This window comes from Pleurodeles waltl, chromosome 3_1 (assembly GCF_031143425.1).
Source record: "Pleurodeles waltl isolate 20211129_DDA chromosome 3_1, aPleWal1.hap1.20221129, whole genome shotgun sequence".
NCBI classification, from domain to species: domain Eukaryota; kingdom Metazoa; phylum Chordata; class Amphibia; order Caudata; family Salamandridae; genus Pleurodeles; species Pleurodeles waltl.
In genome coordinates, this window is record NC_090440.1 from 1,953,638,626 (window position 1) to 1,953,660,351 (window position 21,726).

Genomic DNA, 21,726 nt, shown 5'->3' on the forward strand with positions numbered 1-21,726 from the left:
AGACATCTGTTAGGACAGGCATTTTTATTATCATTACACCCGTGATGGTCTTTCTGAGATGTAAAGAAGCAGCCAGATTTTATAGAAATTTGGAACCTGTGGTGATAGACTATATTAAAGGCCTCTAAACTGTCCAGTTATGTGCCACAGATTTTTTTCAATTATTCCATGCCTGTTCATTTGATGATGGCTAGTATTTTATACAGTATTGATGATGGGCAACCCTCATAGCAAATATGTCTTCTGTGAATTTAAGAGGTATAATTTATAATTTGTTGCAGATTATTATGGTAGAAGTTATTTTTGCAAAGCTTTAGCTTTTTAGCTGCTTATTGCGCTCTTTTAGCTTTCATTTTGGATCTGTACGTTCTCATACTATACTCTTACATTTAATGCTCCCTCTCCAGTAATTCTCTTTCTTTTCTTTGCTATATTGCACATTCTTTACATAGTCACCCAGTCAGTGACACACTACTGTTGAACTGTCCATTCCTCCGACAGTGAATATCTGTATGCAATTGTAAATTGTATTTAAATAGCGTTTACTATCCCTGATGAGACATTGAACTGCTTTCTATTTCTAGAATTGAAAGGAGATGCATTTAGAGAGCAGAACATGTCCTTTTGTTTGGGGTTGATGCCTTAATGGTGATAGTGCTCGGCGCTATATTTCTGCAGGCACATGTACTATGACCAATGTCATTCTATAGAGGTTGTTGCTGGCCGACTAGGGGCATTCTAGAAATGCTCAGGTCACTCATTTCTAGCAGGGCATAAACTCTTCAAAAGAATCTAAAGTACGGGTAAGGGCTGCACATCCGGGATCTCTGAACTCAACTCTGGCCCTTGGATACCACTCACAGCATCGAAGGATGGAATAGAAAAGTGCCACCCCTAGCAATAGTCCAGGGCCTGAGCCAAAAACCCAGAAACTCACAAGCCACCATCTGTGATCTCACCCAACAAACTCTTAGGTGTTCTTGATGCTCCAGGAGGCTGAGGGGAATGGCCAGTGACTAGCTAGTTAGTTGTACTGCTTGCTCTGCTGGAGTTCAGGTACCAGATAAGTATCTAACCAGTCCCTGTGCTCAAAGAGACAGATGGAAATAGTGGACCAGCTCCTGCTAAGGAGTCCAAAGTGTACCTTTTATTTTAGGGGGTTGTATTTCAGGATATAAAGTTAAGAGTTTCTGGTAGGGGTGGTCACCCGTAGGACAGGGACACACACAGCAGTCACTGGTACTATCAGCCTCAAAGAGAAACTGACCAGTTTAGGAGTAGTCTTTACTTCAGTTTTGTAGGACTTTTCACGCCGTAGAAATGATTCACTTAAGACCAGGAGACCCAATCAACACACCAGGGGTGCGAAGGCAGCCGCCTGATCCCTCTGTAGATGAATAAAGGGAAATACAGGCACCCTGCATGCGTGGGATGGTGATGGAATGCCTTAGCTTACGCATCTGGATTTGTGACAGCAATGGAGCAGCTCCAAAGCAGAGATGGTGATTTTGGTTCCTCATTGCGCAGCGGGTTCCGGCAACCTTGTGACCCCTGGGACGAAGCAGTCTGTTGAGATCAGACACATTTTAAGGCATGGGCAAAGTGGCCAATTGCCCAGGGCCCCCACCTTCCACGGGACCCTCTGGGAAAGTGAACATTTTGTCTATTTGACCTCTGTCTACTACCACTCTCCCGCTCTCTGTTTGCTAGCACCTCTTACTCTATCCCTCTTTCTCCAGTGTCATCATAAGAAGGCAATTCTTTTCGTGTGACCTAGTTTCTTAAAGTTTAGCACATAATTCAGTATCATTTTGGGATTATGCAGGTGTGAATTAACAGGAAATGCATACTAAATTTCAGTGTTGTTCCAAACAGGGCCCCCCCCAACATATGTCATGCCCGGGGCCCCCAAAATCCTTAAGATGATATTGGCTGAGATGTGCTCCTGTCATTCCCTGTCTGGGCCTTGTGCAAGCTCCTATTTCACAGGTCACAGTAAAGAGACTGCAGGGTTTGCAGGCTTTCCCAGACAACTGTTTTGTATTAGATGTTTAGTGGCATAGGACATCATTAAGGGAAAAATGACTGGGCTCTTTCGGCTTCGGTCGTATTTGTTTTAATGGAGGAAGTACAAATGTTCTCTTGGATCATTTGTTATTTTCAAAGCAGTGTCATCCATTTAAACGTGATGATTAATCTGTTGCAACTCTTTTTTCCCAAAGGTATATCAGGAGATGAAAAGATTTCTGTAGGGCAAGTGGATCTCAACACAGGGTATTGTGTGGTTGATCATTGTGGTCCATGGAGCAAAAGGGTATGCTGGGAGGGGTAGCTCTATAACTGCATGTCTGGTCATGCGTTTGCTCAGGCTCACCCACAAAGCAATTGTGCTTGTAGTTCCACTGGGAAATGATGAGCAAACTTCTTGCTATTATCAATTCGCCAAGTCTCCTGTTTTATTGCTGGGTTGCAGCATAATTATTTAATTCCTATATAGTGATTTGTGTAAAACTGCAACTACAATAATTTGCTGCTATAAACAGGACCATACAAGAATAGCCTTTGTTGTTACAGTGAGATGCTGCTTTCCCTTTTTAGCACCAGGACAACCTTTTCCGGGTATTTGTATGCACTTTATACAAATGCATCATCACAGGCGTGTGTGAGGAGGGGCCAATCAAATCCAGATGCACCATCAGCTTAAAGAGTATACATGGTTTTGGCTTTTCAGGAATAGGCTTCACATATACTTCATAGCACAAACATTAACGAGCAATTCAAACACCCTCATCCTTCTTACATGGAAAAACACAAAGGAGGTAGGAGAGAACCAGAGGAGGGCGGATCCGTGGAGTTTCACTCCTCAGAAATCCGCAGTTACCTAAAAACTCTGAGAGATTCTTAGGAGTTCTGTGAGTGGCAGAATATGGTACGCTGTGCTGCTCACTCTGATTTTTAGAGCCGGGAGATTGTCCTGCGCTGTACAATCAGCATGAACATCACCATGTAGCGTGCCAGAGGGTGCTACTACTTTCTGCTGCTTGAGTAGATTCCGCCTTCTGAGACTGTCCGCATTGAGAAATCTCTCTGGGAGGCAGGCTAGTGCTTGATTTTCTCACTTGTGCTCGCCAACTTAACACTGTTGAACCACTTACAAGAAAAAACTCCACTACATAGCGGTTGGCTGATTTTTTTCCGAAATCTGCACGCCAAGGGGAGCAGGGAGTGGGTAAAACCCCACCAGAGAACTGAGTTTACTGCCCACCCCTAGAAAGAACCTTGCATGTAGTACACGTTAAGAAGGAACTATGCACATTACACATCTGTCATAGGCAGCTCACTGACGTGCACACAAAGGAGGGAGGAGAAAGCCGCCAACCCTATTTTACTCTCGACACCTCTGAGCAGGGCACTGCCATACAAGTTGGAAAAGACCTTAGGACACAAAGAAAGCAGGACATGCCCTTGATGAACCAGTCAGGAACACAAAGAAACAATACAAGAAGACAAAGGTATGATAGTTTCGGACTAGTATACCCAATTAATCCCTCAGTGGCCAGCCATGGAAACTGTGGAAAATGGGGATGTGAAAAGTAGTTTAGTAGACACTATGGGGGTCATTCCGACCCCGGCGGGCACCGCCCGCCGTGCGGAAACCGCCCAAACACCGCACCGCGGTCAAATGACCGCGGCGGTGATCACAACTTTCCCACTGGGCCGGCGGGCGATCTCAAGCAGATCGCCCGCCGGCCCAGCGGGAAAGCCCCAGCAAAGATGAAGCCGGCTCCGAATGGAGCCGGCGGATTTGCTGGGGTGCGACGGGTGCAGTGGCACCCGCCGCGATTTTCAGTGTCTGCTTTGCAGACACTGAAAATCTTAATGGGGCCCTGTTAGGGGGCCCCTGCAGTGCCCATTCCAGTGGCATGGGCACTGCAGGGGCCCCCACGACACCCGTTCCCGCCAGCCTCTTCCTGGCGGTGTAAACCGCCAGGAACAGGCTGGCGGGAAGGGGGTCGGAATCCCCATGCAGCGCCGCCATGGAGGATTCCCTGGGGCAGGGGAAAACCGGCGGGAAACCGCTGGTTCCCCTTTTCTGACCGCGGCTTTACCGCCGCGGTCAGAATTGCCCCGGAAGCACCGCCAGCCTGTTGGCGGTGCTTCCTCTGCCCTCTGCCCTGGCGGTTACAAACCGCCAGGGTCAGAATGAGGGCCTATGTTTCACTTCCAGTTTGGGGCAGAAGTTCCTGGATAGTATCTTAGGATAGTGGCAGTATCTAAGACCCTCACAAGCACCTGGCAACATTCCTGGTTGTTTTCACATATTCTTTCAATCAATTTGTCACACAGCTTGCCCACCAGAATTTATTTTTTTCCTTTTCAGTTCAGGGTACCCTTTACTCCTACCACCCCCTGATTCTTGTTAACTGTTAGAAGTTGGATCTCTAGTCAGAGATAGGGACCCTGTCCAAGTAGGGACGCCGATCCTAGTCAAATGAATTTGTGAGTTTTTCACTACAAGGGCACGAAAAAACAGTAGTACATGTCTTGTATTTTACTTACATAGCACCCTGCCTTACGGGTTACGTAGGATCTACCTTAGGGGTGACATATATAGAAAACAGGGAGTTTGAGGCTTGGCAAGTAGCTCTAAATGCCAAGTCGAAGTGGCAGTGAAACTGCAATGGCCGGCCTGAGACATGGTTAAGGGGTTACTAATGTGGGTGGCACAATCAGTGCTGCTAGTAGCATTTAATTTACAGTCCCTGGGCACCTCTAGTGCACTTTACTAGGGACTTGCAGGTAAACTAAATATGCCAGTTGGGTAGAAGCCAATGTTACCATGTTTGATGGAGAGAGAACATGCATATCAGCACTGGTCAGCAGCGGTAAAGTGTGCTGTGTCCTAAAATCAGCAAAAACAGGATCAGAAAGATGGAGGGAGGCAGGCAGGCAAAAAGTTGGTGGAAGACCACCCTAAGGATGTCAGGTCTGACACTAACATATACTGGGTCTCAGCCAGACTCACCCCTCCTGTAAATCCCCTTACCTGTATGATAGATCTTCAGCCACGGCTCCTGCTAGGGCTTGCTGCTGCTCCTTTATCTCCGTAGTGCTCTCATCCTCTCTTCAGCATCAGGGTCAGACTGAGTCTAAAATTAGGTCCAGGCATCACCATAAAAGAAGCCCACACTAACAAACCAGATGCCTATAAAAATGGGCCACATTTGCAAAAGGGTGCAGTTTTGAACCTGTACACACAGGCTGTATAGGTGTTTTTAAAGGTAGGGTAGCCTGCATGCATTTGTGTTGGTGCAGGCTGTTGGTGCAGGCAAATTGTGTGGCAATACTAGTAAAATTCACATTAAAAACAGCCTACCAGGTGATAAGACAGTCCCACAAACTGACCTGCAGGCCAGCCGTATGGCACTGTCAGATTGACTTATAGACCAGTTTCTTCCTGCTCCATGACTCAATCAAAGAAGAAAGGAGGTGGGTGTAGTGCAAAATGGAGGTAGTAAATAATGATATGCGGAGCACACACTTCAGAAACTGGAACAGGATAGCTAGGGACCAGCGCAAGATGCCATAGTGGTACACCTGCAATTTAGCTATTTCTGTTGGAAGGGGTGTGGGTACTCATGATGCCAAACAGTGAATCCGGAAATAGGTGACAAAGTCAATAGGTTTTGTGGATCAGTTGAAGCCTGGAGGACCATTAGGTTTATAAGCAAAAGCAGAGGTAATTGGCCTCTTTTATCTTGCTGCCGCCTCCATGGGACTACATCTTGCAATGCAGCAGCCAGAGCACCCAATCATGTGAGCCTTTTGTGCTGTGTCTAGGCTTGGTCCTGACTTTGCTGTTAATGTTTCACAGTTCTGACTTGCCCACTCCCTCACACCTCAACCAGCATTTAACTCCAAACTTGACTTTCTACCTCTCATCATCCTATTGCTCACCTCTTGCTTCAATTCGCCTTCACACACATTCACCTCACTTCTGTGTGCCTTCATTTTTCAGCTCACTCCCCACAGCTCCTTCCTTAGTCATTCAGTAACTCCCAAACTCTTTACTGACTTTACCACTACCTTCACATCACTAGCATTTCTTCCTCTTTTCATTCACAACTCGTCCCTCTCCTCTCACTGACACCACACTGCCAGCAGTTTAGTTTTTTTTCTCTCTTCCATCACTGCTCAATATTCCCTGCCTTATCTGTATCCTTTCCTCACTCTCGAGCCTTACTTGCCCCCACAACTAATTTCCAACATACTTCCCTCTCACTGTTCAGTCTTTCTCTCGTCACTTTTAGCCTCTTCACTCACCTCGATCCCATTCCGGGCCCTCCTATTACTGTACCTCACCGTCCAAGAGCACTCCACACCACTGCAACAAGGAAAGAGGCCAGAGAGACATGGGCAATATGAAAATCAGAATTAGGAGGAAAAAAGGCATAGCCAAGATGTGACAACTGATGCCCACAAGACTTTGCTGCAATTCTGCAGTTTGTCTGACAGTTAAGTGTCGGAAAGAGGTTTTAGACAGACCACAATAACGCTGTTGCACTAAAGATTTCTCTAAAGTGTGACACACCGAAGACCCCTGACCTGGTCTTTCTATCAAACAGAACAAAAAGAACCTACTGACCTACTCATCCATGGACCTCAAATCGTCTACATCCACTTGCATCTAAGCATATGACTCACAACTCAGCCTCATGGAGTGGTGGGAATGTCACAAGACCTAACCTCATCCTTCTCTCAGTCCAGGGGCGTAGCTTTACGGGGTGTGTTTGGCAAGCAATACTCCACTAATACATGCATTCTTGGCTTGGTAGTTTGGTCTAGGGGCCGTGAGTCGGGTATGCTATGTCTGTATTGTTTTTTCTTGCCATCCCAATTTCACTAAGAGCTTTTAACTTTACTAAAATAGTAAATCTGCACCCACAGAAGTACTCCTTGAGTGAATGCAAATATACTACTGTTTGGAATTCACAAACAGTGGTAGTAGGTTTGGAAAGCTGTTAGGCTTCCAAGCATCCTGCTGGCAATCAAACACCCAAAAGATAATGGAAAGAATTGGGATAGCATTGCAACCTATCTTTTTCACCCATTGTGCTACTGTAGGCAAAGGTCCTGATTTAGGTTTTAGTGGATGAAATAAAGGCAGACAGCTAGGCAGAGGAATTTAAGTCTGCTAACCTGCCTTTGCTCCGCCCGCCAAATGTAGAGATGATCACCAGCCCCACGGACATCTCTAGACATACAATGTTGGAATAATTTGATGGCTTGATCTGTCAAACATGATAGCCATCTGTCAAACTTTTCCAGTTTTTTTTATTTTTAAAAAACAAAACTACAAAAGTTACAGTGTTTTTGGAAAACTGGGGGTGTTTTCTCCCATCGTGTCGGGGTCGTTTTTTTTTTTTTTTACTATACCTCAGTGCCAGGATATACTTGGTGGTGACGACAGTGAAAAAGATTCGTCAGACTGTCCAATCTAAATACAGCAGATGGGAGGATGGCTTATCTCTGATGAGCCCTACTCTCCATCGGGCCATAAATGGAAGTTTTATACCAATTAATTACATTTTACACAGTTGAAACTTGCTCTGCCCAATTCGAAATTAGGTGGGGGGGGAGGGTCCTTGAGTTTGTCATAAAGGAAACTACTCTAAATCAGCCCCAGAGGTCCACCTAATGCAAATCAGTACTGACCCTGCTTCTCATGGAAACAGTCCACCCATACACTGTGCAGCCCACTGTTTTTGTAGTTGGAAAATTAGAAATGGACACCTCTGAATTTTGCTGACTAAGCTAAGCCTCTACCTCAATCGCTCATCATGAATGATCCACTAGGAAAACTCACTGTCAGACAACGGTCTGAAGAAAATGAAATGTCTTTACTGTGCAAACTAAAAAACTTCTCGGAACGGAACAACACTAGGCTCAGAACATGCAAAACATGACCTTGGAAGAATTCCTAGCAAGAAGGGCAAGGACTCACACCTTTGGTTTAGTTGAAGGTTGTCATGAACATACCCACAACAAGAGCACTATAAATTGGGTCAAAACAGTGCTAAGATTCCCAGTATCCAACGAATAACTGGGTAACATAGCATAAAGTAACTTAATAGTCTGATATGTTATCAGATGTTTCTCTGCATGGCAGGATGCAGTGACAGACATGCAGATTCAGATGCCAGTGTGACAGAGAGCAAAGTCATTATTGTGTGGAAATCTGCAAACCTTTGTGTATATAGATTATCATATAGTACATAAGAGAAGAGTACAGTTTAATAGAGAAGAGCACAGTAGTGTATTGTATAGTAAGTATAATGAATGCTGGGGGGAGCAAGTTTCTGAGTGCTTGATGCTTGCAGGGGGAAACAACCTTTAGCATGCAGTTTTTACAATGAAATGCCTTTACCATGAAAGGTAAGTGTGTGTGTATATATATATATATATATATATATATACATATATATATATGTATATGTGTGTGTTTGCTTTTCATCTTGGCCTCTTCTGCGGCAGCCCACAGCAGGGCAGTGACCCCCCCCCAATACTCGAACCAACAGGCTTTCCAAACACACCCCGCAGTCGAGGAATATTTGAAAAAACTAGCTGTGGTCCAGCTCTTAATGGCAGCAAAATGTATTCAAAATTAATAACGTATCAGAAAAACCTGACACGTTTCGAGACAGGGTCCCCTTGAACACAGTTCAGCCGACAAATGCAAATCAGGTGTATTTTATACCAACCCCAGTGCTACAAACAATAAACAATAAATACAGACTACAGACATCTTTAAGGTACTGTAGCCGATGATGAGTTTGAATTCAGGTCTCCTAAGTTCTAGTATTCTATTGCCCACTATATGATATCCTATCCGGTACAGCAAATTTAAGAAGATGTACATTTTTTATCATGCTCTTGTTTACCACATGTGTAGAAACCTTGAATATTGGAAACACCCTTGGGCTTGGTAAGCAGGCTTTGACTAAGAGAGTCTTGCAGGGAGACACTTCTTCTGAATATGAACTTGGGATAATCCTCAAGCTGTCAAGCTAAAATCTCATCAGTTTGGAGTATATGCCAATGTTTGAAAGGAATCTGTTGAACTTCCTTTGTTCAGTTATGGAATGGGGCAATGAATCTGAGAGACCTGGTGGTGCACCTGGCCCTTTTTTGCAGGGTCATCCTCAATCTTTTTGCCTCCTTCCTGCTAATTTTTCTGACCAGTATTTGTTGGCTCAGGACTCTGGGCACTTTACCACTGCTAAACAGTGCTAAAGTGCATACGCTCTCTGTGTAAATTGTACTGTTGATTGGTTTATTCATGATTGGCAAATTTGATTTACTGGTAAGTCCCTAGTAAAGTGCACTAGAGGTGCCCAGGGCCTGTAAATCAAATGCTACTAGTGGACCTGCAGCACTGGTTGTGCCACCCACATTAGTAGCCCTGTAAACATGGCTCAGACTTGCCACTGCAGTGTCTGTGTGTGCAGATTTAAGCTGCCAATTAGATTTGGCAAGTGTACCCACTTGCCAGGCCTCAACCTCCCCTTTTACTACATGTAAGGCACCCCTAAGGTAGGCCCTAGGTAGCCCCATGGGCAGGGTGCAGTGTATGTGTAAGGCAGGACATATAATAGAGCGTTTTATATGTCCTAACAGTGAAATACTGCCAAATTCGGTTTTCACTGTGCAAGGCCTATCTCTCTCATAGGTTAACATGGGAGCTGCCTTTAAATATCCTTAAAGCGCAGATTCCCTTTGAGAGCAGATACAAATGTGAGTTTAGGGTCTCTGAACTCACAATTTAAAAATACATCTTTTAGTGAAGTTGGTTTTCAAATTGTCTGTTTAAAAATGCCACTTTTAGAAAGTAGGCATATTCTTGCTTAAACCATTCGGTGACTCTGCCTGTTTGTGGATTGTCTGTCTGGGTCAATTTGACTGTTGGGCTGTTTTGCACCTCTCTCTAGACAGTGACACAATGGGGTCAGGGTGTAGCCTGCATATCCTGATGAGCCATCTGAGCTAGAGGGGAGGGAGGAGTGGTCATTCACACCTGAAAGGACTGTGCTTGCCTTCACAAAATGCAGTCTCCAACCCCCTGGTGTGTGTCTGGGGCCTTGCCTGGACAAGGAAGGATCTTGCAAACACTTGATACTTTGCTTTGAAGTGTGCCAACCTCAAAGGCAGAAAGGGGTATAAGAAGAAGACCCAAACCCCCAGACTTTTAGAATCTTTCTGGAATCAAGAGGAACCTCTGCCCAGGAGAAGAGCTGAAGGACAAGTACTGTCCCTTTGCTGTGTTGCTTTGCTGGAGTGGCCTGCAGTTGCTGCTTCTGCCTGAAAAGAGTGCAAAGGGTGAACTTTGCTGTGTGTCCTGCTTGAGAAAGTTCTCCAAGGGCTTGGAGTAGAGCTTACCTTCCTGCTGGAAGTCTCAGGGACACCAAAGACTTCAGTTTCCTCGGCTTGCAGCATTGGGAACTGTGTGTTTTGTGTTGTTCAAGAGGAGAAACCACTGCAACCCTGGTCTCACCTACGCCGTCATCGGACAACTTCACTGAGCCGCTGCTTGCACCACGACCTGCGGGCCAAGCACTTCGGCATCGCCTGCTCACACCGCAGCTTGGGCACCCAGCCGCCGCCACTCCTGCTGACACCGGTGTCCCTGCCTGCACCGTGGCCTGTGGACACTGCTCGTGAGGTACACGAAGCACCGTCCCATTCCGCACTGCAGCCCGGTCAACTGACGCCAGTATCATTGACTCCAGTGTCATCACCACATATCCGGCTCGCACCATGGCCTGTGGACACCGCTCGTGAGGGGCATGAAGCACCATCCCGTTCCGCACCGCTGGCTTGGGCATACCCACAATAGCGCTTCAGCAATGACAACGCCACTGCCTGCACTGTGACCTGGTGACAGCCCACGTCGTACCGCCCCGCAGCCCTGGTCTCACCGACGCTGCTGGATGCCATCACCGGCCGCTGCCTGCACCGTGACCTGTGGGCACTGCATGTCGCATCGTACCGCTTCGCACCACAGCCCCGACGCCATCCACGCCAGAGCTCCTGACTTCATTAGCCCTGAGGTCAATCCGCAACGTGTGTGACTTCAAGGGCCAACGACCCGGCTCCGACTCCGGAACAGACACCGCGATGCCGCTCTCCGGAGCTCACTGCGAGGATCACGACGCCCTCCAAATCCAAGGTACTGTTTGCGGGTCTTCCCGACATCGTAGCTTGCCCGCGACCAGCCTGAACTGTTGCTTTTGTTGTTCACAACGCTATGATAGCTACAGGTGGAGCTATCGACTTCAAGGGACTGTATTTTTGAGTAAATCTTGCAGAATTCGTATATCTATTAATGTGTGGTGGATTTTTATCGTATTTGGTCTCATCTTATATAGATAAATATTGGCTATTTTTCTAAAACTGGTATAGTGTCCTTTTGTAGTGTTTTCATTTATTACTGTGTGTTATGTGAAAATGCTTTACACATTGCTTCTAAGATAAGCCTGACTGCTCATGCCAAGCTGCCAAGGGGGTGAGCAGGGGTTATTTGAGCAGGTATCTCCCTTATCCTGACTAGAGTGAGGGTCCCTACTTGGACAGGGTTCAAAACAACTGCCAACTAGAGACCCCATTTCTAGCACTTGGTATCTGTTTCATCCTTCACTTTAGGTATAAGAAGGTCTTCTCTCCTGACCTGTCCTATTCTCACTACAGCCTTCTTGATGGATGATTTGGAAAATCCACCCTCCAGAAACCTGTTGGTCATCGTTTTAACTTCATTTTTGAACGCTGTTTTAGAGCTACAATTTCATTTGGCTCGCAGTAACTGCTGTGAATAACATTATGTGGGTAATTGCTACTGGCATTCAACAAGAACAATATTCAGGGGTTCTACCCATGTGGTAAATGTAAGACGAGTAAGCACAGTGTTACGAGCAAAATGATAAAGTTTCCCACAGTCTCTAAACCCTTTTATATTACAAAATATCTTACATGTAATTCTGATGTTTGCCTTTATGTGTTGTACTGCCCTTGTAATATATTTAATATAGTTAGTACTATACACAAAGCTTAAAAATGAGTCATGAGGGCTGTAGTCAATGAGGACAAACAAATCCCGCTGCCAGGCATTTCAAAGAAGAGAATTATAAAAATGTACATCTACTTACGTACACTGGCATTAAGAGCTAGACCACAGCCCTTTTTTTCTGATATTTACGGAATGTGGGGTGTGTTTGGAAAGCCTGTTTGTTAAAAAAAAACACACACATATATATATATATACACATAAAAACAAAGGTTAAAGTAACATTATACTTAGGTGAACATGTTAGTGACAACAGTAACATTTTGAACAAAAAAAAAAAAACACACAGAAATTCACTAGTTAATTTTAACAGTGCTAATTATAACTTGTGCCCACGCCATGCACTGCATATGACCTCACATATTACAGCACTCTTGACATGTTCTATGACATCTCTAATGGCATCTCAAATGACATCATTGAAGACATCATTGACACCACCATGACACTTGTGCTGCCACTAAACCTCCCACTTGCCATGCATGGTCTTTTGCACTACCCTGCCCCCCCACCTTCTCTGTGTGGCCAGCTTGCTGCCTCTTACCCCCTTCCACCTTCCCTCCCTTGTCCGGGTGTGTGCCATAATAGTTTTGCTGTTGCCCTCCATGGTGTGTTGTGCTTCGAGTGTCCATCCCGCCTGCCCTGCATGGTTGGCTTGCCGCTCCTGCCCTACTCCTGTGCCCATTGCACTCTGTTTTCCAAATGCAAGCCCCTATCTCCTCCCTCCTGCCTTCCACAGTCTGCTGGCATGCCCCTGCCCCCCCCCCCCTGCCCTTCATGCTCCGCCGTGCTGCAACTGCCCCTCCTGTCTGTCCAGTATGGTCAGCTTGCTGCCCCTGCATCTTTCCCCTCTGATTTCTGTTGTCTATGTGCATGTCTCTGTCCCCTCCTTGTTGCTTTTCATAGTCTGTTGTGTTGCACTGCCCTCCTGCTTGCCTTGTGTGTTGTATTGTGCTGCTGTAACCCCTGGCGCCTGCCCTGTAAGGTTGGTTTGGCACCCCTTTTCACCTTCCTCATGCCCTCTATTGTCCAAGTCCATGTTCCTACCTCATTCCTCCTGCCCTCCATGGTCCAATGTACCATACATGCTAACATCTTGAACTTGCTAAAAGGGAGATTTTGAAAAATAAAATCTGGAGAATTGATTTTCCCCATTGATTTATGTTGGAAAAGACGAGATTTTAGGCGGAAGGCGGTTAAATAAAGGCCTTTTGGGCTTACAAACATTGGGAGTCTCCTGCCGGAATTGGGTCTGTTGCGTACATGCCAATAGACCCCATTCAGATGGGAGGCTCCTGATTTTTAAAGCCAAAAATGCTTTATGTTGTCTTTCTCCTGCCTGAAATTATCAATGCTTCAATTGAAGTCAATAGGAGGAATACATTTTTCTGAATTATTTTTTGAAGTCTCCCACTTTTCCCTTCTAAAATGTTGGCATGTATGCTGTTGGCATGTATGGCTGTACTGCCACTGCCTCTCCCTTTTGTCCTCAGTGGTCTGTTGTATTGCCAGAGCCTATTTTGCCTAACCTGCACGGATGGGTTGTTGTCCCTGTCCACCTTTCCTCTGCCCTCCATGGCCCATTGTACTGCCACTGCTCCTCCCACTTGTCTAGCATGGTCAACTTGCTGGCTTTGCCCCCTCCTTCCTCCACTTAATTTTCTGAGTCTGTGCCGCCAACCTCTGCCTCCACACAGTATACTAATGAACAAAAGATCACTTAAATTCTATATTTATTGCAAAAGTGTGGCACACCTGAAGTCATCTTGATGTAATCAGAACTGTAAAACTCAAAGCATTTTCTTCAGAAATTATAAAAATGAGCGGGTCTTTTCCCCATAGAAAATTTGGCTAGTGTTCCAAAAATCTAAAATGAGGACACATTTTCTCAGTTTTCAAACAATGACAAAGCACTTTAAATTATTTGCTATCTATATGTTTTTTATCCAGTTGATTACTTGAATATTTGTTGCACTTGGGGAGAGGATGTGGTGTTGCCAGAGCTGGCGTCTTTGCCTTCAGGTTAAGTCGTGCTATATAAAACTGCAAAAAAAACAAGCATTTTGCACCCGTCTGTCATTGGGTTACACGTAGGTGATATTTGGGCTACATTTTGGCTCTTAGTTTCTCTGGTGGCCATCTTGGGAGACTTTTTTGTTATAAAGCTCTCTAATTTCCTAATTTACAACAGTATCCTCAGTAGAAAATGCTTTCTTTTTTCCACTTTGAGTCCATCAAGATCGCCTTGAGATGTGCCATATGTTTGGCATAAATTCAGAATGTTAGCACTCTAGTGTCTTTAGAACAGTGTGGTAAAGCTGCTGATCACCAAGGAGTTAACTGGCAGTCTGCTGATGGTGTTTAAAGTGCATGTTTCAATCGGCATGTCAGAATGTTTTAATGAAATAGAAGAGGAAGATATTTGAGAACTTATTTAAAATGTGTCTTAATTTTCCTTTCTACAGCACTAACCATAATTTCTATGACAAATTTAACCTCCTTATTTTGTTTCTTTCTAGATGAAATATTTCAAGCTTTACTGGTTTGCGTCAGTAAGGATGGCTTTTGGGACTGCTACACTTTTGCCCTACGTAAGACTGTTAGCGCTCTAGTTGTTCTTTAGAACACTTTGGGGGAGGGAGGCTGCAGTAGAACAAACTGGAATCAACTGACAGGCTGTGGTCATGTAGTTAGTTACTCAGTAGGTAAGACTTTATTCTAACATAGCTGAGAAAGATAGTGTGAATATACAGAAAATATGCTCTCATTTTAGCTTCTGGAGCACCTTCCATAACCTATAAAAGAAAATAGTTTTCTGTCAAACATGATTCATAAAATTCCAGCATAAGGTCAGCACTTTTCACAGGGTAAAATCACCTAAGAATCGGGTAAATCACCTTAGAAAACACCACAATTCCTAAAAGTAGTATGGTACCAACAAATTATTTATATGTGCTCCTTTTGTGACCCTCAAAACCTGCCATTCATTACAATACATTTCAAAGGAGTACATGTCCTAGAGTCCTGTAACGACTGCCACAGCATGTCGTCCATGTTGTGGCCAGACCATAAAGGGGGGACCCTATTGGAGACATCCAACGTACCCTTTGGGGTCTGGGTGTGCTCACCCTGCCCTCTTACATATATTTTTTAATTCATTTACAAGACACTGGGACAAAGTCCCTCAGTCTTGAAATGCATGCAAAAACATTTTGTTCAGGTTGTCATCAACCAATCAGGATTCACTAGTCTTCTTTAAATTGGCCAATCTGAGCATATCTGAACACCAGCTGTCCAGATATCTATAAATTCTGAATGGTAATTTCTCAAAAACTACTGAATTAATTTACACCAGATCACAAAAAGCACACTTTCTGGACCAAGATCTAAGTTGCTGCCAAATTTTGTGTAATTCCGTTCGGCTGTTTTTGCAGTGGTGCTTCCTTAAAAAAGTCTATGAAAAATGCATTTAGATTTTGTGTTTTGGGACCCCCTTCTTTCTTGGCCCCAGCTTCACGGATCACCCAAAACTTGCCCAAACGAGTAAAAAAAGAGCACTTTTTTGGAAAGTTTCATGGAGATTCGTCAAACAGTACCAAAGTTATTAGCAACACAAAAAACGTTTTTCCTATGGAACAGCTGACCTCACCGCCACTGGGAGCTATATATATATATATATATATATATGAATTTTCACTTATCCTATATATATCTACCTTATCCTATATATCACACTTACCTTATGTTGTAATCGCATGATTGTTCGTAGTGTCATACACAGCTCTTTCTGTGATACTGAGAAGCTCTATAGAAACTCTTTCCTTAAAGCTGGTTTCAGCTTTTTCCCGAAATGTGGGAGTGAGTGCTCCTCCCCTAAGGTCTGCCCCATTTAATGTATTTCCCAGCCAGGCTTCTTTAATGTAAAATACTTTCATTCCCTCCTTTGCTTCTAAATCCTCAGTGAATTATTTAGGAGGGACAAGTAGCCATAACTTTATTGATTTACTTTCTTGTATAGCCACAACATGTCTTTTTGTAGGGCTTCATTGTATTTTTGTATAAAGAACAGTTCATTAATCAGTTTCAGTTGGGTGGGGTTGCGGATATAAGCTGAGAACAGTTTATAAGCACAGATGGTCATGGTGGATGGAGTTGATGGGGCAACCTATGAATATAGTATAAGTCTTCCATGAAGTTATAATGCTTTCCCAGCCATACCTTGCATCCAAGGCTAGAGATACATTTTCACTGTAAAACTAAAGTATCTCTTCATTGTAATCTGTTCAGTTTATTGCCACTATTTTACAATATGAATGACAGAACCACTTGGGAGTGATTCAAATGGTTGTTTGCGCTCACTGTCCTGAACAGAAATCCAAAAATATAACACTTTTGAATTAATACTCATGCTCCACTATTTTATATTATTTTTTATTTTTGCAGTGCACTGTATGGTGTCAAAGAGGATATATTTGAAACAACAATGTTATTTTGTTTAGGCAATAATCTCTGCCACATGCAGGGTCGTGCAAAGCTTAGCGTGTTTCCAGCTTTGAACAATTCGACAATGGACAAGGTGCAGTCCCACCATACACTGCCATCGAGCCTGGGAGAACGGCTACTGAAGTACTAGAATGTGGCAATCTAGAGCACCATCAAAAGTGCTTTCAGTTTATCAAAGAATCAGAGAAGATTTACACCAGTTACTTACCACGCAAAAAAAATCTTGCTTCCTCTTTTAGAATTAGCGAGACTGGGACACTAACATTCTAGGCACAATGCAGCTAGCATTTCTGGGTATAAAAATGACTATGACAAAAAACATGCGATTACAGTCCCTAAGGTAAGGGAGTTCCTGATGAGTCTATTAAAAAATGCCCAAAAGCTCTACCACCTGCGTGGGAGCTTGTGGAAGTTATAGGAAATCCATCTGAGCCTATGTACCTTGCAACATGAAGTTCCCGTTGTGAAAATTATCTTTCTTTCCAACAAAACACCTGTAGGAGAGTCAGTGTAAACCAAACTCTTTTCAGTCATGGTCCCTTCCTGGAGATTCAGAAGAGTAATGTTTTTATTTCAAAATATTTTGGGGGTTTGAAAATGTATCGTCATCACATCCAAGAGGATTTCTGACTTTGACATAAACCAAGCAGTTGTGTGTCTCATGTTTTTCTGAACCCTACATTAGCAGTGTATGAGGCTTGACAGACACCAACAAATTCCTCTGATGATTTATCTCTAGAAGTGAGGAATTTAAGCAGTCCAATCAACTATTTATGGTTTATAGCAGATCTGACACTCCCAAAGCAAGATACTATCTATTGGCTTTTAGACACTATCAAAATATTTTATGAAACATCCAATAGGCCTGTGCCTGATTTGGTTCCCAGTCAGTCAAGGTCAGTTTCTTTTTAGAGCCAGTCCTTTCAAGAGATTTGCAAAGGCAGCTGCATTGAGGGATCCAGCTCTCAATCAGCTTAGGTGACACTGTTTCATCACTATGCAAGATTGCTGTAATAATAAAATTAAAATAAACCTCTGGACAAGCCTTCTCAAAACAAAACTAGAAACCTATGAACCTGCAGTCGATCCACAATCATGTGGCAATATAGCATCCTAATTCGGTCTGCCCTAAAGACAGCATTATCCGTTTACCAGCCTTGGGTAATCAAAGAAATTCATAAATTAAAAAAATCATATGTACATGGGTCATCTGTCCTTATCCATTGGACTATTCAGCTGCCATTCATACTTTGCTTCTGCCTACCACACCATACAGCATGGGGTAATGAGTAAGTCATCTTCGACATTGGCTCTCACACTGCAGATGAAAGTATTTTCCTGATCACATGCACATCTGCATGAAATGAAGTCCAAAACTTTTTTCTTCCCCTTCTTGATCCGTGCTTATGTTTAGTCATTCTTGTGTTCTTAAACCATGCATTGATGTTGTAATATGTAAGATGTGCCATCTTGGTTTTCGGCCCTACAAGCAAAGCACTAGCTGCCACACTGCAAAAGAGTTACTTGCAAACTGAATACTTTGTAGGCAAGATATTATGTCCCGTGTGTATATAATTAGCATAGACGGAGCTTGCGATTGTTAAATGCTGCAGTCTCCACGACCCTGAATCCTGCAGGATTGGAAAAGGGATGTTTCATGGGATGCAGATCGCTTGGTGTGGGTGGTGTGGTCAAGGAACAGAATGTGTCTGTAGATCTGTAATTGTTAAAGAGTATCTGAGAAATATCTGTGTGGCTGACAAAGTCATGCCTAACGTGAAGCTGACCTTAGGTGATAACATTAATCTGAGTCCATGAAGTGATTCATTGAAGCCAAAAAATGGGTCATCTTTACTGAAAATATGAAAACTGCCAGTGGAATTAAAAAACAATGCATCTTTTCTGAACACTCACTGTACCATCATATTCAGTCGAGAAACACCTTTGTATGATTCAGTTTGCAAATCTACTCATACATTTAATATAGCTGCAGGTGGACACGTATGGATGGTGTACCTTACCATAGGAACTCACAGTTCCCAATAAAATCGTAAAATGCAGCTCTTCCACCGGGACATCTGTGCCCCGAAGTCTTGCTTCTCTTTCCTCTTCTTATGATGCACGGCTCTCCCATTCTTAAAATATCTTGTTTTGGGGGATGTATTAGTTCTCGTTTCTGGTGCCTTTGAGACAGCACCTCGTACAGCGGTGCTCCCTATGTTCAGTGTGAAATCAGGGGCCAGATGTAGCAAAGGTTTTTACCCATTCTGTGTCTATGGGAAAAAGTGTTTGTACATATGGCTCCAAGTTTTGTAAATTAGCGACAGGCCCATTGGTCCGCTTGCCCGAGATGCCCTGTGTGTATGGACAGTGGTGCACTTGCTTACTGCTGTCAGAGCAGAGGAGAAAAGCTGGCGGACCCTAAGCACACACTTTCACCACGATGAGCTGGTTACTCCCTTCAAACCCTGTCCCCAGCTTCGGTGAAGCCCTGCTACCTCAGGCCTGTCCCACTTTCAATTTGAAATATCTTTATAAGATATTGCTTCCCCAAAATAATACTCCGGCTTTTCTACATATTTCTTCCCCATCTCGCTGTACCCTAAATCACCAAAATGTACTCTCACGCTCCTTCAAACACCTTCTTAAGTATTCTACTTTTTGGGTTTTCTCTTTTTTTTATCGCTTTTTTAACTAGAACCCTACACAACAATCTTATTTTATGGCCTTCTGCCCTGGGGGCAGACACAGATGACTAAGTGGCCTGCAAGTTGTAGGCACGAGACAGCCTTTGATGGTATGTTTCGTGTCAGGCCCTTGTCTGTTAGACGCCTTTGACGTGCATCTAGGTCCGGGACTTGCCTGATCTTGGTGACTGGAGTGAAAGAACTGGGCGGGCTAGTCACTCGGAATGGAAAATGTTCACAGATAACACATGAAGGCCAAAGGTTACCGGCGTGCTGTAAAATGGGCTGGAAAAATGATTTATTTTAATAGGATGCGAGAAGCGGACACGCTATGTAACAAGCACACCTTTGTATACTGCATCAGTAGTCACTTTACGGGGAAGGTGGCCCGTGGCGGCCATTGTGCTTAGAATATCAGTGGCTGTTCTTGAACTGGCCAGTTGTACCCGACCCCCACCATTTATTACAAAATAAAAATACATATATGCAAATGTGCCCTAATAGCCGTATATGAATCTATCAACCCGTCCACCCCATGGTCAATGTCGAGGCACGTAGAATTACACCATCTACAGACATATGGCTTAATGTCACCGACACGCCACGTTTCCATGCCCGGACCTTCCTTTCGTATGAAACCGGGTGACCCACGGCTAAGGACAGGACCATAAACTCATCTGCAAATAGTGCAGTAATGCGAGAAGCGGTAATAGCATTACCTTCAGCCATTACTGCGTTATTCAGACGATGCCCGTTACATTTGGAGAATAAACAGAGGTAAAAATTGTTAACGACTTAATTTCTGCATCTTTATACCATCAACCTTTAGTGGACAGAAACCGCTGTGGACATTATCGGGAGGTGTGCATTATTACCATCTCACCTCCCGGTACTTCTCATAAAGCAAAGGAAGTCAGTTACACCCCCGGCAAAGCATCCATTTCACAGTTTACCTGGTGTAAGGGTAACACAATACACACCCCAGTGACATTGTCAAAGATCGGGGGTAACTGTAGCTTTCCGTTAGTATCCACGATCAACAGACATCCTGTAACCCTGGTGGTAATGGTTCCCGAAAATGCCAGAGCCACTGCAGCGATCACTGTTGTATCTGACGGCAGATTCATGTTTGGGGCCAAAGCGTTGGACGACAGTTCTCATAGGTGCAGGGAGAGGTAAGCATTGAACACAGTCACAGAGCCACTATAACCCCAATAGACAAGGACTGTGAGTTATACTCTACTGCAGGAAACAAAGGAGTAGCACTGCATGTGCAACACATCCAAGAAGCATTAGAGACAATTCTGCGAGGCAGCCTGTTCCGCCACTTCTAAGGTCTCCATAAACCTAGGCCGATGCAAGACTAGATTGCACTTCAATAAGGAGTTCTGCCACCCACTAACCAGAAATGGATAAAGGCACAAGCCAAGACCCACATGCCACAACCGATGCCATTGATTCACCCACGTGGCGTCAGGTCTTGTGTCCTCACCGCTGGCACTGGAAGTGGTCTGTATAACCCCGGCTCCTGTCACGGTGGGCTAACGTGGACTATAATCAATTGAAAGCTGGTGCCTCTGGGTACACTGTGGTGGAGTCTGGTGTTTGGTAGCACTTGGGGTTATCAATAATGCAACAGTTTGTTTTTTTATAAGAATAAAAGTAGTAGAAAATAACCAGTAGAAAAGGAGCGTGTGCTACACACAGTGCCTTTACTTCCCAACTATCGCCCCATTCTTCTCCCCCATGTGCCTAATAGTAATTTCCTCACCAGGAGACCTCTGAACTGCCGCTCCCCCCTTGTAAGCCCTCCATGACCCATGTGGTCCATTCCTCCCATTTGCAGTCTTTCACATGTTGGGGATCTTAGTAGAAGGATCAAACATCTCTTTTAGTTAGCTGTGCTGGTAAGTTGGGTCAGAAGACAAGTATTTGTGTCTCGCAACACTACTAATACCTCAGCATCCCTTCGCATCCTCCTAGTCCCTCTCAGAGAGGGACTCAACGGTCCTTGTAAAATTACCTCATAGGCTTCTCGCTTGCTCTGAGTCCTGGACCTCTCTTTCCCCTTGAGCTGCCCTCATTCACCCTCCAGGATGGCACCCACTAAACCCTAGACAGGTGGTGGCACATGTCCCATGGTGCCCTGTGATTATTTTTGGGGATGCAGTGGAGTACCACTTGTCCCACTGAAGATCACAACTACTTTGGCCAAATAAGCATCCTCCATGAGGTATCACTGCATGTTCCATAACCCTCATCACCTCTCTTCTGCCCTTTCCTCATTTCAAAAGACTCATGGTTTATTCATTGGTTTTATCCAATGCAATGCTCGTTGTCATTAAGTGGTAACTATCCCCTCTAAGTAGTGTAAAATATAAATGGTTGCATCATCCCCACAGAGCAGTCCAACATCTA